At 44.2% G+C, this 15693-nt stretch overlaps 7 non-coding genes across 7 annotated transcripts; all 7 read right to left on the bottom strand.

Moving 5' to 3' along the window:
• Nucleotides 1-933: 933 nt before the first annotated feature.
• Nucleotides 934-1007, bottom strand: trnai-aau (transfer RNA isoleucine (anticodon AAU)). The gene has a single exon. It is a non-coding gene; the product is annotated as a tRNA-Ile (tRNA).
• Nucleotides 1008-3211: 2204 nt separating this feature from the next.
• Nucleotides 3212-3285, bottom strand: trnai-aau (transfer RNA isoleucine (anticodon AAU)). Its single transcript has one exon. It is a non-coding gene; the product is annotated as a tRNA-Ile (tRNA).
• Nucleotides 3286-5489: 2204 nt separating this feature from the next.
• Nucleotides 5490-5563, bottom strand: trnai-aau (transfer RNA isoleucine (anticodon AAU)). The gene has a single exon. It is a non-coding gene; the product is annotated as a tRNA-Ile (tRNA).
• Nucleotides 5564-7767: 2204 nt separating this feature from the next.
• On the bottom strand, nucleotides 7768-7841 carry trnai-aau (transfer RNA isoleucine (anticodon AAU)). Its single transcript has one exon. It is a non-coding gene; the product is annotated as a tRNA-Ile (tRNA).
• Nucleotides 7842-10047: 2206 nt separating this feature from the next.
• Nucleotides 10048-10121, bottom strand: trnai-aau (transfer RNA isoleucine (anticodon AAU)). Its single transcript has one exon. It is a non-coding gene; the product is annotated as a tRNA-Ile (tRNA).
• A 2206-nt stretch (nucleotides 10122-12327) lies between these two features.
• On the bottom strand, nucleotides 12328-12401 carry trnai-aau (transfer RNA isoleucine (anticodon AAU)). Its single transcript has one exon. It is a non-coding gene; the product is annotated as a tRNA-Ile (tRNA).
• Nucleotides 12402-14607: 2206 nt separating this feature from the next.
• Nucleotides 14608-14681, bottom strand: trnai-aau (transfer RNA isoleucine (anticodon AAU)). Its single transcript has one exon. It is a non-coding gene; the product is annotated as a tRNA-Ile (tRNA).
• Nucleotides 14682-15693: the final 1012 nt, after the last annotated feature.

The following is a 15693-nucleotide window of genomic DNA, read 5'->3' as shown; positions in this document are numbered from 1 at the left end:
CTTGCAGACGTTGCTAAGTTTAAAATGCTGAATATTTCCACACTGGCAATGCATTGACAGATGGTAAGCTAGAGTGATGTGCCGCAAAAATGTACACGGAAGGCTAAAGTTTGCCATGATTGGCAACATTTACGGTGTCAATCAGCACTAGTTGAGCGAGATCTCCTCATTTACTGCTGACTTTGAAACGGAAGGCACAGAAGTGTGTGCTGTATCGCTACAACGAATGATGCGCTGCTGATGTTAGGGGCAGCAAGAATGCAGTGAGCTGTGAATTTGTTCAGGAACAGCCTTGCAGGTCAAACGGCCGAACATACAATGTTCCCTGACCGGAAATCGAACCCGGGCCGCAGCGGTGAAATCGCCGAAACCGAACCACTAAACCACCAGGGAAGCTGCTACACATTTGCTTGCCAACAAGCAGACCAACACAGTCTTTCCTGTTTGCTCCTTCCAAAGTCTCACCACTTTCGCGCCAGGTAAAACTGTTCGTAGCAAATGGCATTTTTTTGGAGAACACCAAAGATATGTCCGCGCATCCGCAGCATCACGTGCGGGTAGGCATCCACTGAAATCTATTTCATTCTGTCCTTTTCTCGGGATTTTTCACTCTCGGTGCCGGGTGAACATTTCATTTAGTGTTTTTGTCCTGAACTGCAGTCTTTTGCACATCTCCAGGCGACAGAACCGTTCTGGCTGTCTGTTCCTACTTTTGAGCATTTACGGGAACAGGCCTCCGGTTCATCGTTTATCAGCAAACCAAGAAACAGAAATAAACAGAAAGATGTGCCTCTCCACCCCGTCGGCAAGTAGCAATGACTGTTATTCCAAATAATTCCCAACCCTTGGGATTCTGTGTGGATTTGTTTCATTGTAAAGATTTGATTTTCAACGTGACTAAAAACCGAATAAAAATTATGAAAAACACTGGAATGGCCCGTACGGGGATCGAACCCGCGACATTGGCGTTATTAGCACCACGCTCTAACCAACTGAGCTAACCCGCCACAAGTTGTGTTAACGTTGCGTGAAAGCTCACTCTGCGGGGATTGTGTTTCCAACTCACACTGGATGACAGATTTACTGCATAAACATTGAACGCATCACATCGCTTAAACATTGTTCACTGTTCATCTACAACACTGCGCAGAGTGTAAATAGAACGTAACAGAACGTAACAGCTTAATCTAAAAAAAATTCACGTTGAAAATTATTATCACGCAACCGCTGAACAGCCCACTGTCCCGATATAAAATCAGCCACTACCCTTAGAATGAAGGGAACGCGAAATAACCAAAAATTGCTGAAACACGGGATTGAGCCATGAACAATCTGGATCTTCAGTCAAACTTTTCCCAACTGAACTATTTCGGTCTGGCAGTGAACGAAGCAATGTTTTCTCACACCTTTTTGAAAGAAAAACTGACCCCGGAAGGAATTGCCCCACCCACTCTGTCCTCGTTTCGGGGCAATGGGTCCGAAACACATCTCAGAGCTCAGGTTGTGTCAATGTAAAGTATAATGATACCGAAAATCTTAATGCTCATGTTCCGTTATCAGTGCCCACGATCCAGGCAATGGTCTTGTACACGTTGCTAAGTTCAAAATGTGTATTTTTTCGCACTGGCAATGAATTAACTGATATCTGTGCTGTGATCAACTAGGTTACTTAGGGTGATGTCGTGCAAGAACGTAATGGAAGCCTAATTATAACGGTGATTGTTCTCACACTGCAGTTAAATGTTGGCAAATTTACAGTGTCAATCAGCAATTCAATTCCACATGTTGATTTAATGTTCTGCTGAAGTGTTCATAAAGAAACAAAGCTTGCACAACAGGCTCGATCTCACCGTCTTGAAGACACAGGGAAATATACTGGAGAGTTTATAACTGTTTGAGAACATAAAATGTCAGTAAAATATCCCGTTCTTTTCTCGACACTGATGGGCTGTGAAAGGGAGACCGGTCGAAGTCCCACATAGCCGCACTGACCCCGAGGCAAGGTGAAATTCTAACAGGTTCAGTCCATAGCAGTGCTATGCTGAAGAGAGATAAGTGTCGCGAATAAAGGAGAGACTTAACAATACTGATGTTGAATATCGGTTAGATCAATCACTCCATGAATTCACTGCTGGGAAATTCAGAGCTTGTAAATTGCCTGTGAACGCAAAACATAGACACACAGTGAGCCAATGTGCAATATAGGAGGGGCCCAGGCCAAATGAATGCTCGGGAGAAGTTATCAGTGGCCATGGCCCAGGCATTCACTGATTCCACTCTTGCAGACGTTGCTAAGTTTAAAATGCTGAATATTTCCACACTGGCAATGCATTGACAGATGGTAAGCTAGAGTGATGTGCCGCAAAAATGTACACGGAAGGCTAAAGTTAGCCATGATTGGCAACATTTACGGTTTCAATCAGCACTAGTTGAGCGAGATCTCCTCATTTACTGCTGACTTTGAAACGGAAGGCACAGAAGTGTGTTCTGTGTCGCTACAACGAATGATGCGCTGCTGATGGTTGGGGCAGCAAGAGTGCAGTGAGCTGTGAATTTGTTCAGGAACAGCCTTGCAGGTCAAACGGCCGAAAATACAATGTTTCCTGACCGTAAATCGAAACCGGGCCGCAGCGGTGAAAGCGCCGAAACCTAACCACTAAACCACCAGGGAAGCTGCTACACATTTGCTTGCCAACAAGCAGACCAACACAGTCTTTCCTGCTTGCTCCTTCCAAAGTCTCACCACTTTCGCGCCAGGTAAAATTGTTCGTAGCAAATGGCATTTTTTTGGAGAACACCAAAGATATGTCCGCGCATCCGCAGCATCACGTGCGGGTAGGCATCCACTGAAATCTATTTCATTCTGTCCTTTTCTCGGGATTTTTCACTCTCGGTGCCGGGTGAATATTTCATTTAGTGTTTTTGTCCTGAACTGCAGTCTTTTGCACATCTCCAGGTGACAGAACCGTTCTGGCTGTCTGTTCCTACTTTTGAGCATTTACGGGAACAGGCCTCCGGTTCATCGTTTATCAGCAAACCAAGAAACAGAAATAAACAGAAAGATGTGCCTCTCCACCCCGTCGGCAAGTAGCAATGACTGTTATTCCAAATAATTCCCAACCCTTGGGATTCTGTGTGGATTTGTTTCATTGTAAAGATTTGATTTTCAACGTGACTAAAAACCGAATAAAAATTATGAAAAACACTGGAATGGCCCGTACGGGGATCGAACCCGCGACATTGGCGTTATTAGCACCACGCTCTAACCAACTGAGCTAACCCGCCACAAGTTGTGTTAACGTTGCGTGAAAGCTCACTCTGCGGGGATTGTGTTTCCAACTCACACTGGATGACAGATTTACTGCATAAACATTGAACGCATCACATCGCTTAAACATTGTTCACTGTTCATCTACAACACTGCGCAGAGTGTAAATAGAACGTAACAGAACGTAACAGCTTAATCTAAAAAAAATTCACGTTGAAAATTATTGTCACGCAACCGCTGAACAGCCCACTGTCCCGATATAAAATCAGCCACTACCCTTAGAATGAAGGGAACGCGAAATAACCAAAAATTGCTGAAACACGGGATTGAGCCATGAACAATCTGGATCTTCAGTCAAACTTTTCCCAACTGAACTATTTCGGTCTGGCAGTGAACGAAGCAAAGTTTTCTCACACCTTTTTGAAAGAAAAACTGACCCCGGAAGGAATTGCCCCACCCACTCTGTCCTCGTTTCGGGGCAATGGGTCCCAAACACATCTCAGAGCTCAGGTTGTGTCAATGTAAAGTATAATGATACCGAAAATCTTAATGCTCATGTTCCGTTATCAGTGCCCACGATCCAGGCAATGGTCTTGTACACGTTGCTAAGTTCAAAATGTGTATTTTTTCGCACTGGCAATGAATTAACTGATATCTGTGCTGTGATCAACTAGGTTACTTAGGGTGATGTCGTGCAAGAACGTAATGGAAGCCTAATTATAACGGTGATTGTTCTCACACTGCAGTTAAATGTTGGCAAATTTACAGTGTCAATCAGCAATTCAATTCCACATGTTGATTTAATGTTCTGCTGAAGTGTTCATAAAGAAACAAAGCTTGCACAACAGGCTCGATCTCACCGTCTTGAAGACACAGGGAAATATACTGGAGAGTTTATAACTGTTTGAGAACATAAAATGTCAGTAAAATATCCCGTTCTTTTCTCGACACTGATGGGCTGTGAAAGGGAGACCGGTCGAAGTCCCACATAGCCGCACTGACCCCGAGGCAAGGTGAAATTCTAACAGGTTCAGTCCATAGCAGTGCTATGCTGAAGAGAGATAAGTGTCGCGAATAAAGGAGAGACTTAACAATACTGATGTTGAATATCGGTTAGATCAATCACTCCATGAATTCACTGCTGGGAAATTCAGAGCTTGTAAATTGCCTGTGAACGCAAAACATAGACACACAGTGAGCCAATGTGCAATATAGGAGGGGCCCAGGCCAAATGAATGCTCGGGATAAGTTATCAGTGGCCATGGCCCAGGCATTCACTGATTCCAGTCTTGCAGACGTTGCTAAGTTTAAAATGCTGAATATTTCCACACTGGCAATGCATTGACAGATGGTAAGCTAGAGTGATGTGCCGCAAAAATGTACACGGAAGGCTAAAGTTTGCCATGATTGGCAACATTTACGGTGTCAATCAGCACTAGTTGAGCGAGATCTCCTCATTTACTGCTGACTTTGAAACGGAAGGCACAGAAGTGTGTGCTGTATCGCTACAACGAATGATGCGCTGCTGATGTTAGGGGCAGCAAGAATGCAGTGAGCTGTGAATTTGTTCAGGAACAGCCTTGCAGGTCAAACGGCCGAACATACAATGTTCCCTGACCGGAAATCGAACCCGGGCCGCAGCGGTGAAATCGCCGAAACCGAACCACTAAACCACCAGGGAAGCTGCTACACATTTGCTTGCCAACAAGCAGACCAACACAGTCTTTCCTGTTTGCTCCTTCCAAAGTCTCACCACTTTCGCGCCAGGTAAAACTGTTCGTAGCAAATGGCATTTTTTTGGAGAACACCAAAGATATGTCCGCGCATCCGCAGCATCACGTGCGGGTAGGCATCCACTGAAATCTATTTCATTCTGTCCTTTTCTCGGGATTTTTCACTCTCGGTGCCGGGTGAACATTTCATTTAGTGTTTTTGTCCTGAACTGCAGTCTTTTGCACATCTCCAGGCGACAGAACCGTTCTGGCTGTCTGTTCCTACTTTTGAGCATTTACGGGAACAGGCCTCCGGTTCATCGTTTATCAGCAAACCAAGAAACAGAAATAAACAGAAAGATGTGCCTCTCAACCCCGTCGGCAAGTAGCAATGACTGTTATTCCAAATAATTCCCAACCCTTGGGATTCTGTGTGGATTTGTTTCATTATAAAGATTTGATTTTCAACGTGACTAAAAACCGAATAAAAATTATGAAAAACACTGGAATGGCCCGTACGGGGATCGAACCCGCGACCTTGGCGTTATTAGCACCACGCTCTAACCAACTGAGCTAACCGGCCACAAGTTGTGTTAACATTGCGTGAAAGCTCACTCTGCGGGGATTGTGTTTCCAACTCACACTGGATGACAGATTTACTGCATAAACATTGAACGCATCACATCGCTTAAGCATTGTTCACTGTTCATCTACAACACTGCGCAGAGTGTAAATAGAACGTAACAGAACGTAACAGCTTAATCTAAAAAAAATTCATGTTGGAAATTATTATCACGCAACCGCTGAACAGCCCACTGTCCCGATATAAAATCAGCCACTACCCTTAGAATGAAGGGAACGCGAAATAACCAAAAATTGCTGAAACACGGGATTGAGCCATGAACAATCTGGATCTTCAGTCAAACTTTTCCCAACTGAACTATTTCGGTCTGACAGTGAACGAAGCAAAGTTTTCTCACACCTTTTTGAAAGAAAACCTGACCCCGGAAGGAATTGCCCCACCCACTCTGTCCTCGTTTCGGGGCAATGGGTCCCAAACACATCTCACAGCTCAGGTTGTGTCAATGTAAAGTATAATGATACCGAAAATCTTAATGCTCATGTTCCGTTATCAGTGCCCACGATCCAGGCAATGGTCTTGTACACGTTGCTAAGTTCAAAATGTGTATTTTTTCGCACTGGCAATGAATTAACTGATATCTGTGCTGTGATCAACTAGGTTACTTAGGGTGATGTCGTGCAAGAACGTAATGGAAGCCTAATTATAATGGTGATTGTTCTCACACTGCAGTTAAATGTTGGCAAATTTACAGTGTCAATCAGCAATTCAATTCCACATGTTGATTTAATGTTCTGCTGACGTGTTCATAAAGAAACAAACCTTGCACAACAGGCTCGATCTCACCGTCTTGAAGACACAGGGAAATATACTGGAGAGTTTATAACTGTTTGAGAACATAAAATGTCAGTAAAATATCCCGTTCTTTTCTCGACACTGATGGGCTCTGAAAGGGAGACCGGTCGAAGTCCCACATAGCCGCACTGACCCCGAGGCAAGGTGAAATTCTAACAGGTTCAGTCCATAGCAGTGCTATGCTGAAGAGAGATAAGTGTCGCGAATAAAGGAGAGACTTAACAATACTGATGTTGAGTATCGGTTAGATCAATCACTCCATGAATTCACTGCTGGGAAATTCAGAGCTTGTAAATTGCCTGTGAACGCTAAACATAGACACACAGTGAGCCAATGTGCAATATAGGAGGGGCCCAGGCCAAATGAATGCTCGGGATAAGTTATCAGTGGCCATGGCCCAGGCATTCACTGATTCCAGTCTTGCAGACGTTGCTAAGTTTAAAATGCTGAATATTTCCACACTGGCAATGCATTGACAGATGGTAAGCTAGAGTGATGTGCCGCAAAAATGTACACGGAAGGCTAAAGTTTGCCATGATTGGCAACATTTACGGTGTCAATCAGCACTAGTTGAGCGAGATCTCCTCATTTACTGCTGACTTTGAAACGGAAGGCACAGAAGTGTGTGCTGTATCGCTACAACGAATGATGCGCTGCTGATGTTAGGGGCAGCAAGAGTGCAGTGAGCTGTGAATTTGTTCAGGAACAGCCTTGCAGGTCAAACGGCCGAATATACAATGTTCCCTGACCGGAAATCGAACCCTGGCCGCAGCGGTGAAATCGCCGAAACCGAACCACTAAACCACCAAAGAAGCTGCTACACATTTGCTTGCCAACAAGCAGACCAGCACAGTCTTTCCTGTTTGCTCCTTCCAAAGTCTCACCACTTTCGCGCCAGGTAAAACTGTTCGTAGCAAATGGCATTTTTTTGGAGAACACCAAAGATATGTCCGCGCATCCGCAGCATCACGTGCGGGTAGGCATCCACTGAAATCTATTTCATTCTGTCCTTTTCTCGGGATTTTTCACTCTCGGTGCCGGGTGAACATTTCATTTAGTGTTTTTGTCCTGAACTGCAGTCTTTTGCACATCTCCAGGCGACAGAACCGTTCTGGCTGTCTGTTCCTACTTTTGAGCATTTACGGGAACAGGCCTCCAGTTCATCGTTTATCAGCAAACCAAGAAACAGAAATAAACAGAAAGATGTGCCTCTCCACCCCGTCGGCAAGTAGCAATGACTGTTATTCCAAATAATTCCCAACCCTTGGGATTCTGTGTGGATTTGTTTCATTATAAAGGTTTGATTTTCAACGTGACTAAAAACCGAATAAAAATTATGAAAAACACTGGAATGGCCCGTACGGGGATCGAACCCGCGACCTTGGCGTTATTAGCACCACGCTCTAACCAACTGAGCTAACCGGCCACAAGTTGTGTTAACATTGCGTGAAAGCTCACTCTGCGGGGATTGTGTTTCCAACTCACACTGGATGACAGATTTACTGCATAAACATTGAACGCATCACATCGCTTAAACATTGTTCACTGTTCATCTACAACAGTGCGCAGAGTGTAAATAGAACGTAACAGAACGTAACAGCTTAATCTAAAAAAAATTCACGTTGAAAATTATTATCACGCAACCGCTGAACAGCCCACTGTCCCGATATAAAATCAGCCACTACCCTTAGAATGAAGGGAACGCGAAATAACCAAAAATTGCTGAAACACGGGATTGAGCCATGAACAATCTGGATCTTCAGTCAAACGCCTTCCCAACTGAACTATTTCGGTCTGACAGTGAACGAAGCAAAGTTTTCTCACAACTTTTTGCAAGAAAACCTGACCCCGGAAGGAATTGCCCCACCCACTCTGTCCTCGTTTCGGGGCAATGGGTCCCAAACACATCTCAGAGCTCAGGTTGTGTCAATGTAAAGTATAATGATAACGAAAATCTTAATGCTCATGTTCCGTTATCAGTGCCCACGATCCAGGCAATGGTCTTGTACACGTTGCTAAGTTCAAAATGTGTATTTTTTCGCACTGGCAATGAATTAACTGATATCTGTGCTGTGATCAACTAGGTTACTTAGGGTGATGTCGTGCAAGAACGTAATGGAAGCCTAATTATAACGGTGATTGTTCTCACACTGCAGTTAAATGTTGGCAAATTTACAGTGTCAATCAGCAATTCAATTCCACATGTTGATTTAATGTTCTGCTGAAGTGTTCATAAAGAAACAAAGCTTGCACAACAGGCTCGATCTCACCGTCTTGAAGACACAGGGAAATATACTGGAGAGTTTATAACTGTTTGAGAACATAAAATGTCAGTAAAATATCCCGTTCTTTTCTCGACACTGATGGGCTCTGAAAGGGAGACCGGTCGAAGTCTCACATAGCCGCACTGACCCCGAGGCAAGGTGAAATTCTAACAGGTTCAGTCCATAGCAGTGCTATGCTGAAGAGAGATAAGTGTCGCGAATAAAGGAGAGACTTAACAATACTGATGTTGAATATCGGTTAGATCAATCACTCCATGAATTCACTGCTGGGAAATTCAGAGCTTGTAAATTGCCTGTGAACGCTAAACATAGACACACTGTGAGCCAATGTGCAATATAGGAGGGGCCCAGGCCAAATGAATGCTCGGGATAAGTTATCAGTGGCCATGGCCCAGGCATTCACTGACTCCAGTCTTGCAGACGTTGCTAAGTTTAAAATGGTGAATAATTCCACACTGGCAATGCATTGACAGATGGTAAGCTAGAGTGATGTGCCGCAAAAATGTACACGGAAGGCTAAAGTTAGCCATGATTGGCAACATTTACGGTGTCAATCAGCACAAGTTGAGCGAGATCTCCTCATTTACTGCTGACTTTGAAACGGAAGGCACAGAAGTGTGTGCTGTATCACTACAACGAATGATGCGCTGCTGATGGTTGGGGCAGCAAGAGTGCAGTGAGCTGTGAATTTGTTCAGGAACAGCCTTGCAGGTCAAACGGCCGAAAATACAATGTTCCCTGACCGGAAATCGAACCCGGGCCGCAGCAGTGAAAGCGCCGAAACCTAAACACTAAACCACCAGGGAAGCTGCTACACATTTGCTTACCAACAAGCAGACCAACACAGTCTTTCCTGCTTGCTCCTTCCAAAGTCTCACCACTTTCGCGCCAGGTAAAACTGTTCGTAGCAAATGGCATTTTTTGTGGAGAACACCAAAGATATGTCCGCGCATCCGCAGCATCACGTGCGGGTAGGCATCCACTGAAATCTATTTCATTCTGTCCTTTTCTCGGGATTTTTCACTCTCGGTGCCGGGTGAACATTTCATTTAGTGTTTTTGTCCTGAACTGCAGTCTTTTGCACATCTCCAGGCGACAGAACCGTTCTGGCTGTCTGTTCCTACTTTTGAGCATTTACGGGAACAGGCCTCCGTTTCATCGTTTATCAGCAAACCAAGAAACAGAAATAAACAGAAAGATGTGCCTCTCAACCACGTCGGCAAATAGCAATGACTGTTATTCCAAATAATTCCCAACCCTTGGGATTCTGTGTGGATTTGTTTCATTATAAAGGTTTGATTTTCAACGTGACTAAAAACCGAATAAAAATTATGAAAAACACTGGAATGGCCCGTACGGGGATCGAACCCGCGACCTTGGCGTTATTAGCACCACGCTCTAACCAACTGAGCTAACCGGCCACAAGTTGTGTTAACATTGCGTGAAAGCTCACTCTGCGGGGATTGTGTTTCCAACTCACACTGGATGACAGATTTACTGCATAAACATTGAACGCATCACATCGCTTAAACATTGTTCACTGTTCATCTACAACAGTGCGCAGAGTGTAAATAGAACGTAACAGAACGTAACAGCTTAATCTAAAAAAAATTCACGTTGAAAATTATTATCACGCAACCGCTGAACAGCCCACTGTCCCGATATAAAATCAGCCACTACCCTTAGAATGAAGGGAACGCGAAATAACCAAAAATTGCTGAAACACGGGATTGAGCCATGAACAATCTGGATCTTCAGTCAAACGCCTTCCCAACTGAACTATTTCGGTCTGACAGTGAACGAAGCAAAGTTTTCTCACAACTTTTTGCAAGAAAACCTGACCCCGGAAGGAATTGCCCCACCCACTCTGTCCTCGTTTCGGGGCAATGGGTCCCAAACACATCTCAGAGCTCAGGTTGTGTCAATGTAAAGTATAATGATAACGAAAATCTTAATGCTCATGTTCCGTTATCAGTGCCCACGATCCAGGCAATGGTCTTGTACACGTTGCTAAGTTCAAAATGTGTATTTTTTCGCACTGGCAATGAATTAACTGATATCTGTGCTGTGATCAACTAGGTTACTTAGGGTGATGTCGTGCAAGAACGTAATGGAAGCCTAATTATAACGGTGATTGTTCTCACACTGCAGTTAAATGTTGGCAAATTTACAGTGTCAATCAGCAATTCAATTCCACATGTTGATTTAATGCTCTGCTGAAGTGTTCATAAAGAAACAAAGCTTGCACAACAGGCTCGATCTCACCGTCTTGAAGACACAGGGAAATATACTGGAGAGTTTATAACTGTTTGAGAACATAAAATGTCAGTAAAATATCCCGTTCTTTTCTCGACACTGATGGGCTCTGAAAGGGAGACCGGTCGAAGTCTCACATAGCCGCACTGACCCCGAGGCAAGGTGAAATTCTAACAGGTTCAGTCCATAGCAGTGCTATGCTGAAGAGAGATAAGTGTCGCGAATAAAGGAGAGACTTAACAATACTGATGTTGAATATCGGTTAGATCAATCACTCCATGAATTCACTGCTGGGAAATTCAGAGCTTGTAAATTGCCTGTGAACGCTAAACATAGACACACTGTGAGCCAATGTGCAATATAGGAGGGGCCCAGGCCAAATGAATGCTCGGGATAAGTTATCAGTGGCCATGGCCCAGGCATTCACTGACTCCAGTCTTGCAGACGTTGCTAAGTTTAAAATGGTGAATAATTCCACACTGGCAATGCATTGACAGATGGTAAGCTAGAGTGATGTGCCGCAAAAATGTACACGGAAGGCTAAAGTTAGCCATGATTGGCAACATTTACGGTGTCAATCAGCACAAGTTGAGCGAGATCTCCTCATTTACGGCTGACTTTGAAACGGAAGGCACAGAAGTGTGTGCTGTATCACTACAACGAATGATGCGCTGCTGATGGTTGGGGCAGCAAGAGTGCAGTGAGCTGTGAATTTGTTCAGGAACAGCCTTGCAGGTCAAACGGCCGAAAATACAATGTTCCCTGACCGGAAATCGAACCCGGGCCGCAGCAGTGAAAGCGCCGAAACCTAAACACTAAACCACCAGGGAAGCTGCTACACATTTGCTTACCAACAAGCAGACCAACACAGTCTTTCCTGCTTGCTCCTTCCAAAGTCTCACCACTTTCGCGCCAGGTAAAACTGTTCGTAGCAAATGGCATTTTTTGTGGAGAACACCAAAGATATGTCCGCGCATCCGCAGCATCACGTGCGGGTAGGCATCCACTGAAATCTATTTCATTCTGTCCTTTTCTCGGGATTTTTCACTCTCGGTGCCGGGTGAACATTTCATTTAGTGTTTTTGTCCTGAACTGCAGTCTTTTGCACATCTCCAGGCGACAGAACCGTTCTGGCTGTCTGTTCCTACTTTTGAGCATTTACGGGAACAGGCCTCCGTTTCATCGTTTATCAGCAAACCAAGAAACAGAAATAAACAGAAAGATGTGCCTCTCAACCACGTCGGCAAATAGCAATGACTGTTATTCCAAATAATTCCCAACCCTTGGGATTCTGTGTGGATTTGTTTCATTATAAAGATTTGATTTTCAACGTGATTAAAAACCGAATAAAAATTATGAAAAACACTGGAATGGCCCGTACGGGGATCGAACCCGCGACCTTGGCGTTATTAGCACCACGCTCTAACCAACTGAGCTAACCCGCCACAAGTTGTGTTAACGTTGCGTGAAACCTCACTCTGCGGGGATTGTGTTTCCAACTCACACTAGATGACAGATTTACTGCATAAACATTGAACGTATCACATCGCTTAAACATTGTTCACTGTTCATCCACAACACTGCGCAGAGTGTAAATAGAACGTAACAGAACGTAACAGCTTAATCTAAAAACAATTCATGTTGAAAATTATTATCACGCAACCGCTGAACAGCCCACTGTCCCGATATAAAATCAGCCACTATCCTTAGAATGAAGGGAACGCGAAATAACCAAAAATTGCTGAAACACGGGATTGAGCCATGAACCATCTGGATCTTCAGTCAAACGCCTTCCCAACTGAACTATTTCGGTCTGACAGTGAACGAAGCAAAGTTTTCTCACACCTTTTTGAAAGAAAACCTGACCCCGGAAGGAATTGCCCCACCCACTCTGTCCTCGTTTCGGGGCAATGGGTCCCAAACACATCTCAGAGCTCAGGTTGTGTCAATGTAAAGTATAATGATAACGAAAATCTTAATGCTCATGTTCCGTTATCAGTGCCCACGATCCAGGCAATGGTCTTGTACACGTTGCTAAGTTCAAAATGTGTATTTTTTCGCACTGGCAATGAATTAACTGATATCTGTGCTGTGATCAACTAGGTTACTTAGGGTGATGTCGTGCAAGAACGTAATGGAAGCCTAATTATAACGGTGATTGTTCTCACACTGCAGTTAAATGTTGGCAAATTTACAGTGTCAATCAGCAATTCAATTCCACATGTTGATTTAATGCTCTGCTGAAGTGTTCATAAAGAAACAAAGCTTGCACAACAGGCTCGATCTCACCGTCTTGAAGACACAGGGAAATATACTGGAGAGTTTATAACTGTTTGAGAACATAAAATGTCAGTAAAATATCCCGTTCTTTTCTCGACACTGATGGGCTCTGAAAGGGAGACCGGTCGAAGTCTCACATAGCCGCACTGACCCCGAGGCAAGGTGAAATTCTAACAGGTTCAGTCCATAGCAGTGCTATGCTGAAGAGAGATAAGTGTCGCGAATAAAGGAGAGACTTAACAATACTGATGTTGAATATCGGTTAGATCAATCACTCCATGAATTCACTGCTGGGAAATTCAGAGCTTGTAAATTGCCTGTGAACGCTAAACATAGACACACTGTGAGCCAATGTGCAATATAGGAGGGGCCCAGGCCAAATGAATGCTCGGGATAAGTTATCAGTGGCCATGGCCCAGGCATTCACTGACTCCAGTCTTGCAGACGTTGCTAAGTTTAAAATGGTGAATAATTCCACACTGGCAATGCATTGACAGATGGTAAGCTAGAGTGATGTGCCGCAAAAATGTACACGGAAGGCTAAAGTTAGCCATGATTGGCAACATTTACGGTGTCAATCAGCACAAGTTGAGCGAGATCTCCTCATTTACGGCTGACTTTGAAACGGAAGGCACAGAAGTGTGTGCTGTATCACTACAACGAATGATGCGCTGCTGATGGTTGGGGCAGCAAGAGTGCAGTGAGCTGTGAATTTGTTCAGGAACAGCCTTGCAGGTCAAACGGCCGAAAATACAATGTTCCCTGACCGGAAATCGAACCCGGGCCGCAGCAGTGAAAGCGCCGAAACCTAAACACTAAACCACCAGGGAAGCTGCTACACATTTGCTTACCAACAAGCAGACCAACACAGTCTTTCCTGCTTGCTCCTTCCAAAGTCTCACCACTTTCGCGCCAGGTAAAACTGTTCGTAGCAAATGGCATTTTTTGTGGAGAACACCAAAGATATGTCCGCGCATCCGCAGCATCACGTGCGGGTAGGCATCCACTGAAATCTATTTCATTCTGTCCTTTTCTCGGGATTTTTCACTCTCGGTGCCGGGTGAACATTTCATTTAGTGTTTTTGTCCTGAACTGCAGTCTTTTGCACATCTCCAGGCGACAGAACCGTTCTGGCTGTCTGTTCCTACTTTTGAGCATTTACGGGAACAGGCCTCCGTTTCATCGTTTATCAGCAAACCAAGAAACAGAAATAAACAGAAAGATGTGCCTCTCAACCACGTCGGCAAATAGCAATGACTGTTATTCCAAATAATTCCCAACCCTTGGGATTCTGTGTGGATTTGTTTCATTATAAAGATTTGATTTTCAACGTGATTAAAAACCGAATAAAAATTATGAAAAACACTGGAATGGCCCGTACGGGGATCGAACCCGCGACCTTGGCGTTATTAGCACCACGCTCTAACCAACTGAGCTAACCCGCCACAAGTTGTGTTAACGTTGCGTGAAACCTCACTCTGCGGGGATTGTGTTTCCAACTCACACTAGATGACAGATTTACTGCATAAACATTGAACGTATCACATCGCTTAAACATTGTTCACTGTTCATCCACAACACTGCGCAGAGTGTAAATAGAACGTAACAGAACGTAACAGCTTAATCTAAAAACAATTCATGTTGAAAATTATTATCACGCAACCGCTGAACAGCCCACTGTCCCGATATAAAATCAGCCACTATCCTTAGAATGAAGGGAACGCGAAATAACCAAAAATTGCTGAAACACGGGATTGAGCCATGAACCATCTGGATCTTCAGTCAAACGCCTTCCCAACTGAACTATTTCGGTCTGACAGTGAACGAAGCAAAGTTTTCTCACACCTTTTTGAAAGAAAACCTGACCCCGGAAGGAATTGCCCCACCCACTCTGTCCTCGTTTCGGGGCAATGGGTCCCAAACACATCTCAGAGCTCAGGTTGTGTCAATGTAAAGTATAATGATACCGAAAATCTTAATGCTCATGTTCCGTTATCAGTGCCCACGATCCAGGCAATGTTCTTGTACACGTTGCTAAGTTCAAAATGTGTATTTTTTCGCACTGGCAATGAATTAACTGATATCTGTGCTGTGATCAACTAGGTTACTTAGGGTGATGTCGTGCAAGAACGTAATGGAAGCCTAATTATAACGGTGATTGTTCTGACACTGCAGTTAAATGTTGGCAAATTTACAGTGTCAATCAGCAATTCAATTCCACATGTTGATTTAATGTTCTGCTGAAGTGTTCATAAAGAAACAAAGCTTGCACAACAGGCTCGATCTCACCGTCTTGAAGACACAGTGAAATATACTGGAGAGTTTATAACTGTTTGAGAACATAAAATGTCAGTAAAATATCCCGTTCTTTTCTCGACACTGATGGGCTGTGAAAGGGAGACCGGTCGAAGTCCCACAGAGCCGCACTGACCCCGAGGCAAGGTGAAATTCTAACAG

The sequence above is a fragment of the Pristiophorus japonicus genome, unplaced genomic scaffold (assembly GCF_044704955.1).
Source record: "Pristiophorus japonicus isolate sPriJap1 unplaced genomic scaffold, sPriJap1.hap1 HAP1_SCAFFOLD_45, whole genome shotgun sequence".
Classification (NCBI taxonomy): domain Eukaryota; kingdom Metazoa; phylum Chordata; class Chondrichthyes; family Pristiophoridae; genus Pristiophorus; species Pristiophorus japonicus.
Note: the sequence above shows the minus strand (reverse complement) of the source record. Positions and strands in the feature narration are given on the sequence as shown.